This window comes from Vulpes lagopus, chromosome 1, assembly GCF_018345385.1.
Source record: "Vulpes lagopus strain Blue_001 chromosome 1, ASM1834538v1, whole genome shotgun sequence".
NCBI classification, from domain to species: domain Eukaryota; kingdom Metazoa; phylum Chordata; class Mammalia; order Carnivora; family Canidae; genus Vulpes; species Vulpes lagopus.
The window spans coordinates 25,635,972-25,653,561 of NC_054824.1; the positions used below are offsets into that span (position 1 = coordinate 25,635,972).

At 37.1% G+C, this 17,590-nt stretch overlaps 1 non-coding gene across 1 annotated transcript; it reads left to right on the forward strand.

The window, feature by feature from the left end:
• Positions 1–15,590: 15,590 nt before the first annotated feature.
• Positions 15,591–15,694, forward strand: LOC121474783. Its single transcript, XR_005983526.1, has one exon. It is a non-coding gene; the product is annotated as a U6 spliceosomal RNA (small nuclear RNA).
• Positions 15,695–17,590: the final 1,896 nt, after the last annotated feature.

The window sequence follows — 17,590 nt, forward strand, 5'->3', positions numbered from 1 at the left end:
CTACCCAAGTAAATGACAGGTACCCAGCTTACCCATCAGATAGAGGTCACAAATGAAGAGAGGGCTCTTCCTTCTCCAAGGGATTTTCATTCACTAAGGAAACATAATGGTAAACCAGAAAATCTGGGCTTTAGGTCAACCATATTTGGACTTAAATTCCAGCTCTATTATCTGTGCATCCTTGAATAAGTTGCTTGCATCTTTGAGACTGCTTGATTTATAAAGGACTATTTTTTAAAAACAATGCAAAACAAGCACTTAGCACTGTGTGGGGTGCATAATAAGCATGCAAAAGGTGTGAGCTATTATTATTATAATTTCCTTCATAGGGATGCTGTGCAGAATTAAATGAGATAACATCTATGGAAGCTGTGGCCCATTAGTAGGAGCTCAACAAACATTAGTTCCTTTCCCTATGAGGAGAATTAGGTCCTTTCTGAATCTGCTTGGTTTCCAGGTGATCTGAATCCAAGATGCTTCTCTACAGCCACCTAATAATAAAAACCTCTCTCTTCCTTCAGAGGAGAATGATGTGAACACATCTATGCCATGTTGGGGAACCCCTTCCCCACCATTGTCTAGTTCTAGCAAGTCCTCTGCACCTGATCATCTGGCCTTCTCTTTTCTTAACCCTGAGATGGTTTTGCCAATTCTTATCATTCAGTCTCTAGGTGGGATCCAAATCCTACCCTCAGCCCACCCACCCCTATTTTCTTCTCTGCTGCTCTGTGTTCCTCCTTCGTTCCTAAGTTGCTCTTACCCAAGCACATTTTACAGTGACAAAGCAAACACATTTGTGTACATGTCAATTTTGTCTTAGTCCAACTAGGGTACATTTACAATACAGAAATAGGAGAGGATTGGTGTGTTTTATTACAAAGGATTAAAGTCATTATCCCACAGATCTGATCGACTGAGCAGCCAAAACAAATGTGTTGAATAATTTCTTCCCTCACTAACTAGTTCTTTTGCCTGAATTTTTCAGACAATAACCTCACATGGCAAAGTCTCAAATGGTATATATTCATCTCAGCACTTGTATCCTGTTGGCATATGATTTTGAGAGAAGACATCTCAGTAAGTTCTTAGGGAAAGGATATAAATACAGAAATACCAGACAGATAGATAAAAATAGATAATTATCCAGATTTCAGAAACACTGCAAAAAATAACAACAACAACAGTAATAATATAATGACTGTAATTTTCCAAGCATCTTCAGACCACAAATGTAATGCTGGGGGAAGAGAGATGTATTTGTTTTCCTCTTGTCTTATGGCTGAAAGAGCAAGCCATGCATGATTTTTACGACCTGGCTAGTGATGTGTCCCTTCAGGGAGCTATTAACTCCATCCTTGTAGATGGTTCCTGATCCCTGTCAAAATTAGAAATTGCTTAAAACCAAAAGAAAAGCATTTCATTCCTAAATAGGCCATTAGTGATATTGGATAGTTTGTTATGCTGTAATGTAATATTGAAATTCCTAGAGGCAACTGATTTTCAGTAGTGAATTAAAAAAAAAAAAAAAAAAAACCCTGAGTATGTGAGGAATGAGTGGAAAGAACCCTGGACAGCTACCTATTTTATAGGTTATGTGTCAGAAGTTGACCTTTTGAAAATAAAATCATTAACCTTCCCAAGTCAACTAAATGCAAATGAGCCAAGCCTAGTTGTGCAGTAGGTATGAAAACATATGGATGGAAAACTAACATCTATTTGGATTTCAAGGGCAGGAGGAAATATATATGAAACAAAATGTCAGAATAATAACCATCATTCTCAGAAGAAAATAAGTAGACCAAAAATAGCAATGGACAGCTTTGGTACTTAAAAATTACAAGCACTGATGCATAAAGTAATGGGAACAGACATGTACAACATGGTTTTTACCTGAGTGTGTGTCTGAATACACGTCCCTGCCTCAATGAATGGCTAATGTAACATTTGGCGACCTTTACCCAGGGATGCAGAATTCCAAGAATAATGCATATATGCAAAATAGCATCATTCCTTATCCTATGGTTAGAGAGAGACTAATTTCCTGGCTGCATGCCATAATAGATTTTAAAAAAAAAGATATCATTGTTTTCATGCCTGTACCTATCTTTAAGCTTAATGCAAATACCTATCTGAAAGACTGCAACTTCATTAATTAAGGTACTGGAGTGATTCATGGGCAGTTCTACTTACATAAGTACAATACTATATGTGCTTAAAGGCTTTCAATGCTATTTCCCATTTCTCACCATCTGTATCAAAAACCTCCAGTTAATTTCCTTTTCCTGAATACAGTATCCGAATTACAAAAATGTGGAAAAAGTCACTAGTCTGGTGAATGTATCTTTCTATAGACACTTAATTTCCTTTCTGAAGTTACTGTAATTTATTTCAGGAACTGAGCTCTTTTTCCTGGAATCCTTCTTGTTCTCATCGAGACAGACATGTTCTCCAAGGACAGTCTGATATTTCTCCTGGCTAAACTCTGGAGACATTATCAAAGTTATGGTACAGTAAGTTACTATTTCACCAAAGGTTAAAAAAAAAATGAAAAACACATATAGGGGAGGAGTACAGCAGGAGAGTGTTAATCACATTCAAGCTAACATGTTGTTAAATTCATAGAAATTTAAAAATTTTACATCAATACAGAGCATTTCAACAAATATACAAATCAAAGCCTTTCCTAAATCCTGGCCCGATAGATGGGCTTTTTCCATTAAAATTGCCCATTCCATCCCAAATATGGATAATATATAATTCAAAGTCGAAGTCAGGTCCCTTGAGTTTCCTGAGATTGGATAAATGTCTCAAAACATCAGCAAACAGGCCTTAAAGGGAGGTGACAATCTATAAACCATCCTGATGCCTTGTCAATAGGAGGAGGGAGACAAGGATGAGACTGTAAACCAAGCAACCTTTTCATGACCTCAACCCTCCCCCAGCCTCTGAAAAATAATAAGGACTGTTCCTCGGGTCTTTGTTCAAGGAAGCTGGGAGTAAGAACTGAGCTCCTGAATTCCCACAGAGACTTAAAGTAACTACAATTCCTTCCATTCAAAATTGCTTTATATTTAGTGACCTAAGTTCAAGTAGATGAAATTTTGCCACATTCAAGAGCTCAGAAATAATTCATACTACCCTAGCAAGACAACCAACCAGGGCTAGTGTGACCCAGGGGGATGGGGGTGGAGCGGTGGGCAGGTCACAGAAGGACATATTTCAAAGTGGTAGGCAGTCTGAAGAACAGGAACTTTTGAAAGCCTTGAACGGACCCTGAGATTTAGCTGCCACAAGATGAGAAAAGAGCTCCCGATTCAGAATTAGTGAACCAGGTTTCTAGTCAGCTCTGCCATTAATTCTGTGACCTTGGTTATGTTTCTTAATGTCCCTGGGCCTCAGCTTCCTCAACTACCAATTGGGTGAAACAATTTCTAAGTTCCTGTCATCCCTCAAAAGTCTATAGTTTTGTGACTGCTACTCATTTCTCAGAGATACAAGAAAACTGCTGTTAATCGTAATCATACTACTAGAGGAAGAAAGAAAACAAATTGAGTTTTCTCCATTTAGCTAAAGACACTCAGCAGCTCAACAGTGAGGCAGTCAGTGAAAGGCAATGAAACAAATCAACATCCTTAGGCTAATTACACGTGGAAGACCTCTGTGCATCACCATGGTGACCAAAGGAAGGGAAACCCTAGTAAAGGTCAAAGACTGGAAAAGTGAGTATGGCATTATGATAGGAAGAAATAAAATCAACCACAGCAGCCTGTGACTTGATCACAGTCCTCAGTGCAGTAAAACCCTAATTTCTAAATCAGTGTGTCAAAGTAGGTGCATGCACCACCTGCTTCAGAACCATCTAGTTACAAATGCAAATTCCTTGAACTCACCCAGCCCCACCACTGGATCTAGGGGAGAAAAAAAAACTAGGAAATCTGCATTTCTAAGAAGTCTCCAGGTGTTTATTTTGCACAGTAAAACGAGAACTACTGATCTAGCAAGTGGAAAGGAAGAAACTGGGAGAAAATGAAGAATGAAATGCCCAGCATGCGCACTCACAGAGTACCTCTAGCAGTGGAGAGGCTGGTTATAACTCATGGCTGCCGCCAAGGAGGTCGATGATACAGGATAAAAGAGAAACTTTTGTACCATAAATATTTTGATGTCATTTGCATTTTTATCATGAGCAAGAATTCCATAAATAAATATTTCTAATCCCAAAAATTTTTAGAAGTGCAAACTAAATTTTGGCACACTTTCTCAGAGTTGGAAAAATGAACACTCTTGAAAGTTGAAAGATAAAGTAAGAATACTTTAAATTTTTCTCTTTTTTTAATCACACTTACATATGCAGGCAAAACACAGCCTTAGTTTTGTACTTTATCAAATGAAGGATGGCAAGGAAGACTGTCAGGAAGGATACTTAATAGATGCCTCCCCTCAATTCATCTTCTATCTAGGTAGCCTAAAATTAGTATTTTGTTACTCACTACACTATTTTTTGGTTTTCTGAGTGATTAGCAGTTCTTACTTAGAAAACCCTCCTAAGCTGAGGCCATACCTTATGCTACTTCAAATTTCTCATAGCTCTCACATAAGACATAATACTTGCTCAGTAAAATTCTTATGAAATAATTTCAGTAACACATAACACTCCCCTTTCACAAGAAAACTCTGAGATTCAATTCAATTAAATATCTAACTGAAAGACAGGCCATAAGTTGGGAGGTCCAGCAGTTGTGATAAAGGATGCCTAAATAGAAAAGAGATGGAGACCTCAGGCCCAGGGGCCAAGGACCATTTTCACACATGCTCAGGACTAAGGAAGTCTGCTTAAGAAAACTAGGACTAGGAGGAGGAGGCCCACAATTATGAGCTATAATTGGAGACAGGCAGAGGTTATATGCCAAAGCAACTGTTCTAAGTTAGGCACCATAAGCTTACATGAAATTCTTAAGAAAGTGTCACATCTCATCATCTGAGCCATGCAAGACTGTGCTGTGTCCCTCATGAGAGGAGTAGAGATGAGCAGTGCCTGGTATAAGGGTAAGAACTGCACCACCAAGTCCTGCTAAGTACCTATTAGAGAGGTCAGCTTTCTTCACTCCTGCCCAAGACAGATGAAGACTGAGCTGGGAACACATTTGGGACACTTGCCAATTACCTGACGGGAAGCAGGAATTGCTTCAGTGCTTCAACAGTAATAAGATGAGCTTGGTGGTAAGCAGCAGACAATCCTTTGATGGAATTTGGGCATCTGGGCCATTGGACAAAATGGTGTTGCCCTAGAAAAGCAGTAAAGCAACCTTGAAAGCTAACTGTATCCCAAATTCAGAATTCTCCTTCTATGGTACAGAGTTATGAGTTGTCTCTGGAGAGTGGCTCTACAGTCAACAACCACTTTCCTAGTTCCCTTACCACCCAAAAGAATAGAATGTGAATGGAAATGATGTGCATCACCTCCAGACTCAAGCTTTTCAGCAGTTATTGAACTTTCATGCCCTTCCCCCTTCCACTGGCTGGGTGCAAATGTTAACCTCTATGTGCTAATAGAGCCACAAGATGGAAGAAGCCTGGACCAGAATCATTTCATAAAGGAAACATCCACCAAGAAAGCACCACTGCTTTGGACTACTAACTTAGCATGAAATAAACTATTGTGTTTGAGATATTATACATTGTGGGATCCAACAGTAATAACATCTAATATTACCCTTACTCATATATTTGACTTGGTCAAAGGTAAATTCTGTCATTCCCTGACTTCAGGGACAGTATCTAGACAGGAATAAGGTTCAATCCAAGGAGGCAGGAGCCTGCTCTACTATGACTAGGTGTTTGCAAAGGACAGAAGACTCTTGTGATAAGCATTACCTGGCTTAAATGGGAAGTATTCCTTTCTGAAATTTCTTCTCTCCAGAATGCACCAAAGGATAATGTTCAAAGGAGATATAACTCCCCTCCTTTGCTCTCCCCATCATACACCCTTTAGAGAGGGGCATGTTTCCAAGTCCTGGAACACCATTTAGCTGCAAAACTTTTTAAGAGTTGATGAGTTTCCTTTTCTAAAGAGCAGCCCCACATGGATGCCAAAATTCTTACCAAAATACCAGCCAATAGGATCCAATAGTACATTAAAAGGATTACTCACCACAACCAAATGGGATTTATTCTTGGGCTGCAAGGGTGGTTCAGTATCTGCAAATCAATCAATGCGATACACTACATTAATAAAAGAAAGGACAAGAACCATATGATCCTCTCAATAGATGCAGAAAAAGCATTGACAAAGTACGGCATCCTTTCTTGATTAAAACTCTTCATAGTGTAGGGATAGAGAAAACATACCTCAATATCATAAAAGCCATATATGAAAAGCCCACATCAAATATCATTCTCAACGGGGAAAAATTGAGAGCTTTCCTCTAAGGTCAGGAACATGGCAGGGATGTCTACTTTCACCACTGTTGTTTGACATAGTATTAGAAGTCCTAGCCTCAGCAATCAGACAACAAAAAGAAATATACAGCATCTGAATTGACAAAGAAGAAGTCAAACTCTCAGTCTTTGCAGATGACATAATACTCTAAATGTAAAACCCAAAAAACTTGACCCCAAAATTGTCAGAATTTATACAGCAATTCAGAAAAGTGGCAGGATACAAATTCAATGCATGGAAGTCCGTTGCATTTCTATACACTAACAATGAAACAGTAAAAAGAGAAATTAAAGAATCGATCTCATTTACAATTGCACCCAAAACCATAAGCTACCTAGGAATAAACTTAACCAAAGAAGCAAAAGATCTGGAGATGTCTGGGTGACTCAGCAGTTGAGTGTCTGCCTTTGGTTCAGGGTGTGATTCTTGATTCCTGGATTCGAGTCCCACATCGGGCTCCTTGCATGGAGACCTCCCTCCCTTGCCTGTGTCTCTGCCTGTGTGTGTGTGTGTGTGTGTGTGTGTGTGTGTGTGTGTGTGTGTGTCTCATGAGTAAATAAATAAAATTAAAAAAAATAAACAAAGGCAAAATATCTGTACTCAGAAAACTATAGAATACTCATAAAAGAAATTGAGGAAGACACAATGAAATGGAAAAATGCTCTATGCTCATGGATTGAAAGAGCAAATACTGTTAAAATGTCTGTGCTACCTAGAGCAGTCTATACATTCAATGCAGTCTTATCAAAATACCACCAACTTGTTTCACAGAGTTGGAACAAATAATCTTAAAATTTGTATGGGACCAGAAAAGACTCTGAATAGCCAAAGGATTGTTGAAAGAAAAAAAAACACTGGTAGTATCACAATTCCAAACTTCAAGCTCTTTTACAAAGCTGTAATCAACAAGACAGTATGGTACTGGCACAAAAATAGACATATAGATCGATGAAACAGAATAGAGGACCCAGAAATGGACCCTCAACTCTATGGTCAATTAATCTTCCACAAAGCAGGAAAGAATATCCACTGGAAAAAAGTCTCCTCAACAAGTTGGTGTTGGGAAAATTGGACAGCCCCATGCAGAAGAATGAGACTGGGCTATTCCCTCACACCATACATAAAAATAGATTAAAAATGGATGGAAGACCTAAATGTGAGACAGGAATCCATCAAAATCCTAGAGGAAAATACAGGCAGCAAGTTCTTTGACCTTGGCCACAGCAACTTCTTGCTAAACATGTCTCCAAAGGCAAAGGAAAGAAAGGCAAAAATGAATTATTGGGACTTCATCAAGATAAAAAGCTATCGCACAGCAAGGAAACAGTCAACAAAACCAAAAGGCAACTTACAGAATGTGAGAAGATATTTGCAGATGACACATCAGATAAAGGGCTAGTCTCCAAAATCTATAAAGAACTTATCAAACAACACCCAAAGAACAAATAATCCAATCAAGAAATAGTCAGAAGACATGAACTGACATTTCTCCAAAGAATATATACAAATGGTCAACAGACACATGAAAAATGCTCAACATCACTTGGCATCAAGGAAATACAAATCAAAACCACAATGAGATACTACCTCACATCAGTCAGAATGGCTAAAATTAACAAGTCACGGAATGACAGATGTTGGTGAGGATGCAGAGAAAGGAGAACCCTCTTACATTGTTGGTGGGAATGCAAGCTGGTGCAGCCACCCTGGAAAACAGTATGGAAGTTCCTCAAAAGGTTGAAAATAGAGCTACCCTACAACCCAACAATTGCACTACTGAGTATTTACCCCAAAGATACAAATGCAGTGATCCAAAGGTGCACCTGCACCCCAATGTTTATAGCAGCAATGTCTGCAATAGTGAAACTATGGAAAGAGCCCAAAATGTCCATCGACAGATGATTGGATAAAGAAGATGTGGTGTATGTACATAATGGACTACTAGTCAGACATCAAAAAAAAAAAAAAAAAAAAAGAAATCTTGCCATTTGCAATGACGTAGGTGGAACTAGAGGATATTATGCCAAGTGAAATAAGTCAATCAGAAAAACACAACTATCATATGTTCTCACTCATCTGTGGAATTTATGAAACAAAACAGAAGGTCATAGGGAAAGAAAGGAAAAAATAAAACAAGACAAAATCAGAGAGGAAGACAAACCATAAGAGACTCTTACTCATAGGTAACAAACAGGGTCTCTAATGGGGAGAGGGGTGGGGAATAGGGTAACTGGGTGATGGGCATTAAGGATGACGTGTGATGTAATAGCACTGGGTATTACGGAAGACTGATGAATTATTGACCTCTACCTCTGAAACCAATTTTACATTATATGTTAATTAGTTGAATTTAAATACAATTTTAAAAAACAAAAAAATTAAAAATAAAAATAAAATATCGAGCAGCCCCATATAAGAACAAGGCCAGCGAACCCAATCATAGCCCAGAGCAGAGCCTGCAAATTCCCCTGAGACTGTTGACTGACTTGTGTTTTCATGCAATAAAGGACCCTAGAAGATTCTAATAAGGGCTTGTAGTTCACACACACACGCACGCACACAAAGATATATGCCCTTTGAATTCCAGACTCAGGTCATATCTGTCAGAGATAAAGCCCCACACTGCTCCCAGTGTGGATAGAAAATAAATAAGACACCATCTCTGACCTCCAGGAACTAGCAGAATGGAATTTTAACCTAAGTGCTAACAGAAGAGAAGGATGCAGGATATGCTATAAGAACAAATAGACTGTACCGTAAGAACAAAAGGAATAAGTCCACATGGAGCAACCAGAAATTTTTATTGGGAGGGATAGAATGAATTCTGTGTGTGTAGGAGGAGGATCACCCAGAGGGGAGGCAGAGAGAATAGCTCAAGTACAGGCCCTGAGATAGGAGAGAACAGGAAGTTTATTTACGCTGGATCCTCTTACAAAAGCATTTGGTGCCATCATCTCAAGACAAATGAGTAATACAATCTTAGTTACTAAGTTTCTTAGCTTTTTCCTTTCCAAAAATAAATTAAAATGCAATTTTTAAGGAATAAACCTACCCCTAAGAATTCTCTGGGATATTAGGTACACAAATACAGGAACATACGCTGAGGCAGAAAACCAGGATATAGGAGAACCTAGTCCACAATTTGCCAAGATCGTGTAACACACTATTTCAGGTTTCCAGTGAAAGCTAAGACATTGAGTAAGGAGATAGAAGTGAAGGCTGGAAAATTCAAATTGCTTTTGGGTAAATGACCTATGGAATGGGGTGGGGCCATTACTCAGTAATGCCAGACACCAAGTGGGCGTTCAAGAAATGCTTGTTGAATGAATGGCCCCTACATCATGCATATGCTTTTCTATGATAACCTGTTCCAGGAATATTGTTAAAAATTCATTGGTTCTGTTGCCCCAATTAAGTGACTCATCCTGTTTTTTCTACCCACATGCAGTCAGATCACAGAAACTTCTCAAGGCTAGCCTAGGGGAAAAAATTATATATATATATATATATATATATATATATATATATATATAAAATGTGTGTGTATATATACATATACACACACATACAACTCCTTTCAGAAAACATATGAGTTGTACATTGTATTTCTTGCATCAATCATATACATATTTTCTTTTAAATATTTAGAGGACTTTCCAAGCTGGAGTCCCATAAAACTAAGAACTGCCCTCCATTCAAGGAGGCTGTCTTGCTTTCTTACTCAGAGAAAGAACAGAGAAGGCTCATCAATCTAGATAGCTATAGATCTTTTCAGCAAGGACAATTTTAAAGTGTCTAACATGGTGAGAATTATGAAATCATTCTCCACATGTACATCTTTAAAGGTCTATATGCATAAATTACTTTCCCATAGTGTTGTAGAGCTCTAATTATTTTTTAATTTATACAAATACATGCAATTAAAGTGCAATTACAATGCAATTAAAATGCCAGTATAATTAAAATGCAGAAAGAAGAAAATTTATAAATGTGTTCATGAATCCCCTTGATTTCTTCTTAGGTTCAATTAATGCCACTTATGATTTACAGATTGTGGAAAACCTACACTTCAACTAGAAAGATCATCCCATCAATCCATGTACCTCAGAATGTGAAGTCTTGTCTAGATTCACGGGGTTTATATTTATAATAATGTTGGACAGAACTAGCCAAATGAGAGTTGCTTCAAAAAGATAAAGCGAAAAGAAGGTGGGGGTGGGGGGAATAAGGATGTCTCCCCTTACTGAGGAGTGAAGAAAGCATGTAAAATACATTTTTTCAGTATTTCTTAAATGTTGTCCAGATAAATTACATATTTCTCTAACAAGAGCTTGATCCTCTTACCCTAATTCCTCTGTAGATAAAGACATTCAGTTAATAAGGATTGATGTAAGGTGCCATCAGTACACTACAGATGTTTTTAGGAAACTGAAGATGACTTCTGCTAAAAGACTCCATTTTTTAACCTTTTATAGATAAAAGCTTTCATTGGAAGAGGAGAATAAAAAACAGGCAGCAAGCAGTCCAGTGACATACTACAAACTCAAGCGTAAAAGGCTGGATTTAATTACATTATTTTTATACAACAAACATTTATTGAGTACTTTCAGGTATTTAAAATAATACATGGTCCCAGTCCTCTGGGTAGCCATGACATGGGAGGGAGAACAGACTGGTAAAAAGCTCATCCTTGTGCAATGGGATAAATGTTACAGGGGTCACGTGCACTATGCAGGCACAGAGAAATGAATAATAAAGAACTCTCCAGGAAGAAGAAAGTGTTTGAGTTTAGTCTAGATGAACAGTGGCTCTCATCTCCAGGGGCCTTATTGTCTCAGTGACTGGGGCATAACTGGCAGTTAGTGGGTAGAGTCAGGAAAGCTAACCGTCCTCAACCAGGGTCAGCTCTCTCTACCAAAAGCGGTCCTGCTTTTGGAAATCATGTCAGATTTCACATTTCAAATGTCAAATGTCAAATGTCAAATGTCATGCCAGACATTAGGACCTAAAAAACCCGCTTAAAATTATCTGAGCCTTATGTTAACTCAGTTTTATAGATAAACCACAAAGGATATATTTTGTTTTCTTTTGTTTTTGGCACCATTCATTTATCCAGAAATATTTTTTTAATTTTCCAGAAATACAGTTTGTAAAACAAAAAAGAATTGAATTTTGTTTTGCTCAGAACTTTACATTCTTATATAAACATATCAAGGTATATATTTTCTTTAATCTTTTGACCTAGGGCAAAAAAATTTTTCTTTAGTATACGTCTTTGGACAGCAATCATGCAGTGTATTTCTTAAAAATATGTCTACAGTTTCCAGTTTCAGCTTCTTGTACTTGAGTGGGAACAGGACAATTTCTAATGAGTATGAAATCAAACTTCCTCCAGTTTTTTAGAATGGTTTCTTTGTGCACATTTGTGAAAGCTGCCCTATGATACAAGAGACTGCACATTGCACAACTCCAGGGTTTCTGCTGCGCAATAGCTCTAGTGCGTAGGTAGCAAAAGAATTGCTGGGCCATAGAGTCTGTGCATTTCTAATATTACTTGATATTAACAAGTAGTTCTTCAAAGTAGCTTTCCTATTTATGGTCCCACCAGCAATGTTCCCACATCCTCACAAATACTTGGAGTTATCAGACTTCTTAATTTTTGCTAATCTTACTAATAACATCATAGTATCATCTATTTAGAGATTGGACATTTCTTACATTTTTATTGGCCAAAAGGTTTCACCCCCTGTGAATTACATGTTATAGTAATCCCCTTCCCCTCACCCCCTAAACCTCCCCCCTCATTCCATCCCCAGTTTCACTTACAATGGTTTCAGTTACTCATGGTCAACTACCATCCCAAAGCAGATGGCCTTCCTTCTGAAATATCAACAGAAGGTCAACAGTAGCCTAACACTGTGTCATAATGCCTATGTCATTCACCTCACTTCATCCCATTACTTAGGCATTTTATCATCTCACATCATCCCAAGAAAAAGAACGGTGAGCTCAGTATAATAAGATATTGAGAGAGAAAGAACATATTCACATAACTTTTATTACAGTACATTGCTGCAATTGTTCTATTTTACTATTGTTATTGTTATTCTCTCATAGTGTCTAATTTATAAATTAAACTTTATCATAGGTATGTCTGTATAGGGAAAAACAGTATACTGTATCTTAGAGTGTTTCTTACAATTACAAATAACATATTTTTTAAATTATATTTTGATATTGTTGATAAATCAAGTAGTATTGTTTACCCTACTGATTAATGCTAATCATTTGCTAAGTCTTGTATTTTCTATGTAGACATCGCAAACAATTCCAAATGCCATTCTTTTTTTTCTCATATTGTGCTGACTAGGACTTCTAATACAATGCTGAATGTGAGCAAGAATAGAGAATATATATGTCTGTTTCTTACCTAGAATGCTTCTAAGTATGATATTCATACATAATTTGTTACTTTTATGATTAAAGAAATTTTGTTCTATTCTAGTTTGCTAATAGATTTTATCATAATTGAATGTTGACAGTTTCCCAGAATTTTTTTTTGCAAATTTTGAGGTATTAAATGGTTGTTCTCCCTTAATATTATAGTAAAATTGTTATATGTTGAATATTCCTATATTTGATTATTTGTTATAAATGTATACTGATCTCTGTTCGTAAGTGAGCATAGCCTATAATTTCTTATATACATATTTTCTTTTTTCTAGTTTTGCTACCAAAACTATATTAGTCTCAAAAATTAGGGATCTTTCTTTATCTGAAGGCTTGGGAAAGTCATTCTTTTATTTATTGTGCCAGGAGGCTCTCATTTATGGCACGATGTTTCCTCATCTGTTTTATGATCGTGGATTATGACCTCATCTTCAGCAAGTTCTACTGAAATCCTTTGCCACAGGGGTGAAAGTATGATCTTCCAAAGTGGTTTTGCATTTGCTTTTGTAAAGTATCCCAGGGACATCATCTGCCCACTGCAATTTTTATTGAATTTCTTGGCTTGAGGGTACCCACAACATGTGAATATTATAATTTCAAACCCTGGGCTTCAGGTTTTTGGAAGAGATTTTCCTGTTTTTCCCTCATCCCTGTCCCCGCATCCCATACACACAGATAAGCTTTCTCATCATCTCCTTATGTTGGTACATGAATTGTTTTTCAGTTCACCTTACACAGAGGGCTCAGACTTTCAAAATCCAGGCTTTATACAGGGTTTTATTTCAAATTCTCTGCCTATACAAGACCAGCCTCATTTCCTCTCTATTGTAAGCATTAAAACCCTCCTGCCTCAACCTCCAGGGAAGACTTAGCATCAGCTCAGACTCATACTTCTTTGATTTACAGCTTCTTCTTTTTCCATTTTCCATTTTCTCATAAAAGCAGTTATACATTTCTAAGAATTTTTATTATATTTTTTCCAGCATGTATAGAAGCTATTAGAAAGAGAATTTTCTAACTGTTTTGTTTACCAGCTTGCTGGAAAGAGAGATTCTCAATTTTATTTTTTAAAATGCACTTCTCCTTTTGCACTAATATTATAATGCTTTATATTCACTTTAATTATATGATTATAATAATAAAATTAACTGAATCAAACAAATCTGGGAGCACACATACATGATTCTTTGTGAGTATACAACTCCAACTTGTCGAAGTAGAATTTTAGGGCACAATAGAGGGTGTTCTGCAAGCCAGATGTGTTTTGAAGGTTATAAACATAAATTTGGTGTGTTTCACAGAAAGAATAGGGAATATTATAAATCCAATGAGGGGGTTAAATGGAGAACAAGAAAGCATCCATCATAACTTTTAGGAATGGGAGCATAGGAACTGATGAGAAAGAATCTAGGAAAATATATTAGTTTCATGCCTTGAAAGCATGAGTCATTCTGAGGAATTTGGCCTTTATCCTTAGGAAATGGTAGGAGAGGACATATCAAAGTATAAAGACTTGTGGGTTTTGAATGAGAAAAAATACAGGAAACAATCTGCAAAATATAAGACATTTTTTCTTATTTCAATATCTATAAAAGCTTCAAAATACCCCTAGAAATTAGTGAATCAGTATAAGTGTTCTAATATTTAAATGGCTGTAAATTCTTAACCACTTCAAGGTCTTTGCAGATGCTTTCCTATGGGACACTGGCTTCAGTCATTCAGCTGGTGGCACCTCAGTCATCTTCTTGGACATCCAGTGAATCTCAGTTACATCCTCTCCAAAAAGGATGAGAACCCTCTTCCAAATGTGTTCATTTCTCGTGTTCTATCTCAACCCTAGAATTAGTGGCTTCTCCCTATATTTGCCATTCTTATTTTCTTTAAAGTTCTTTTTAACCCCTTAGTAGCTATGTCCCATCGTTAGTTAATAATTCTTTAATTAAGCTTTTTTTCTGTTTTAATTACTGTGTTGTTTCCATCTCCAAACTGGACCTTGATTGATAACATACACTGAAATTTGAGAACCAGTATCCTAGATCACAAAATTACCCCAAATTTCCAGTTATTTTCACCAAAAGAAAATGAATTATTCTAATGATGATATAAATAACTGGATAGCTCGGGTGGTTAAGCAACTCTTGATTTCAGCTCAGGTCATGGTCTCAGGGCCATTAGTTCAAGCCCCACATCCAACTCTGCTCTCAGCACGGAGTCTGCTTGTCCCTCTCCCTCTGTTCTTCCCCTCCACTCATGCTCTCTCTCTTTCTCTCTCTCTCTCTCTCTAAAATAAATAAATAAAATCTTTAGATAGATAGATAGATAGATAGATAGATAGATAGATAGATAGATAGATTCTTAAAAGATCGAGGGTCATAAATGTCTGAAACTTAGAGGCTCAAATAACAATTTATTCAGGGAAATTCTGATATACTGTGTACTTTTATGGCCATGTATGTAATCTGTACATGTGTATTGATACTTTCCTTATCACAAAACCTATAAAACACCAATTGAATTTTTAATCCCAGGTAAGTATGATTTAAGGAAGTTTAATCATCTGTGGAACTAAAAGATAATATTCATAATTACAGTTAAAAGTTGTTTACAGTGTGCTAAAATTCTATTTTAGTCACGAAATGAGTACAAAAGTCAAGAGAAGAAAATATGTTTTTAACGGGGCTTTACAAAGGAATATCCTCATGTTCACTTCAGTAGTCACGTACTAAAATTGGAATAATACAGAGAAGATTAGCATTGCCCCTGTGCAAGGATGGCAAGCAAATTTGTGAAGCATTCCATATTTCTCTTTTGACAAAGTCGGTAAATTCAGACAACATAATGATCTAATAAACCTTATTTCATTAATAAACAATATATTCTGTTTCTAAAAGAAGTACAAGATCTCACACATAACATATTATAGCCATTACTGTAGTGAGATAAACACTGCTAACAGTAAGAAATCCTACCTTAATTCACTTATTGAATTAAAATAAAAACACCTATTCAATCAAAGTGACTTGTCAGTGCTGTAGTTTCTACTGCTTCATGAATACATTCCTTTTAAAAGATTAGACTGTTGAAATGTAAGGTCCAGAAAAGAAAACGATAATGCATATCAAAGCTCTAGGTCACAAAGTTTCAGAACTTCAGCTTTCCTTTCCAAGCAAACTTTAATTATATGAATCTAAATTTTCACGAAATTTAGATTAAGGATAATTTAAATTTAAATTAAATTTAAACCAATCCCTCGTCCCCGAAAGTGAGTGAATTGTAAAAATTGTTCTTGATTCAGAACATTGAGAGATTTTTATATTCAAGACACATTCTTGGGATCCCTGGGTGGCTTAGCGGTTTGGCGCCTGCCTTTGGCCCAGGGCGCGATCCTGGAGACCCGGGATCGAATCCCACGTCAGGCTCCCGGTGCGTGGAGCCTGCTTCTCCCTCTGCCTGTGTCTCTGCCTCTCTCTCTCTCTCTCTGTGACTATCATAAATTAAAAAAAAAAAAAAAAGACACATTCTTAACATCAGATTCCTCAAAATACAAAAACCAGAAAAGTATTCTCATCTTTTAAGATATTTTCTTGATAATATTGACATTTCTGTGAATATCCTTAGGCTTGACATTATTCAGTCGGAGACAAATGACTTTAAAATGTAAAAGTTTTCCCCTGGCAGAACCACAGCAACTTGTTCGGAGGCCTGAGGTTCCCCAAAAGTCTCAGTGTCAGATTGAAACTTCAAATCAGTCTTCCTGGTATGTAAATTTTGATTAACGTTGTCAAAAGTACTACTTTAAGATTTTCATTCTTGCTTCCAGTTTCCTTTGAATTTCAGTGACCTTGGTTCTTTGTCTTCTACGCAGAATTATCATACCAGAATCCCAGCAGGTCTCCTGGGCAGGAGGGGAAGGACAGTATATAGCACTTCATGAGAATCATAAAGTCATCTTGGATGACTTGGTGTTCTAACTCCAGTTAGATGGAACCATCTTTGATGGCAGCTTCTGTGAGATGTAAGCGCCAGGAAATCTTGTCCCTCCAACAGAGTGAAGGTGATTGTGTCTGCTACTCCATGGAGTAGCAGCTGACCCGGTATTTTCACTAGTGGTGTCTGTTGTTTGTTGGTGTCTTTCAATCAGCTGTGCAGCCCCTTTCTTCCTGCTACTTACCCCTGGTGACATCCAGAGCCTCATTCAGTTATTTAGCAGATATTTATGGATTCTCTTCCAAGTACAGGCATTGCATGACCTTATCCTAGCTGACAGCTTCACAGACATGCATGCAGTGATGGTAGTAGAAGGGAAGAGTTGAGAACTCTGCCTTTGGTATCAAGCACACTTAGGTAGAAAGTCCAATTCTGCTACCTACTAGCTTTGTGATCTTAAGTTTGGCATCTATAAAAAGAAGATAATACTTCATAGCATTGTTGAACTAAATGAAACAATATACACAGGGATTGAGTAGGTATCTGGCATATCATAAGAGTTCAATAAATTGTGGATATTACTTTGTTATTGTTAGAATTATTTCTGAAATATCCCTTTGGAGCTCCTTTCCAGTATTTTCAACTGTGTATAATTCTCTCTCCCCAGATATCCTCTATAAGTACATCCAACACAGTACTTCTAAAACTGAACCCATTAGCATTCTCAGGAAATCCATCACTATTTTTTCTTAGTATCTCCATCAGCCATTATCC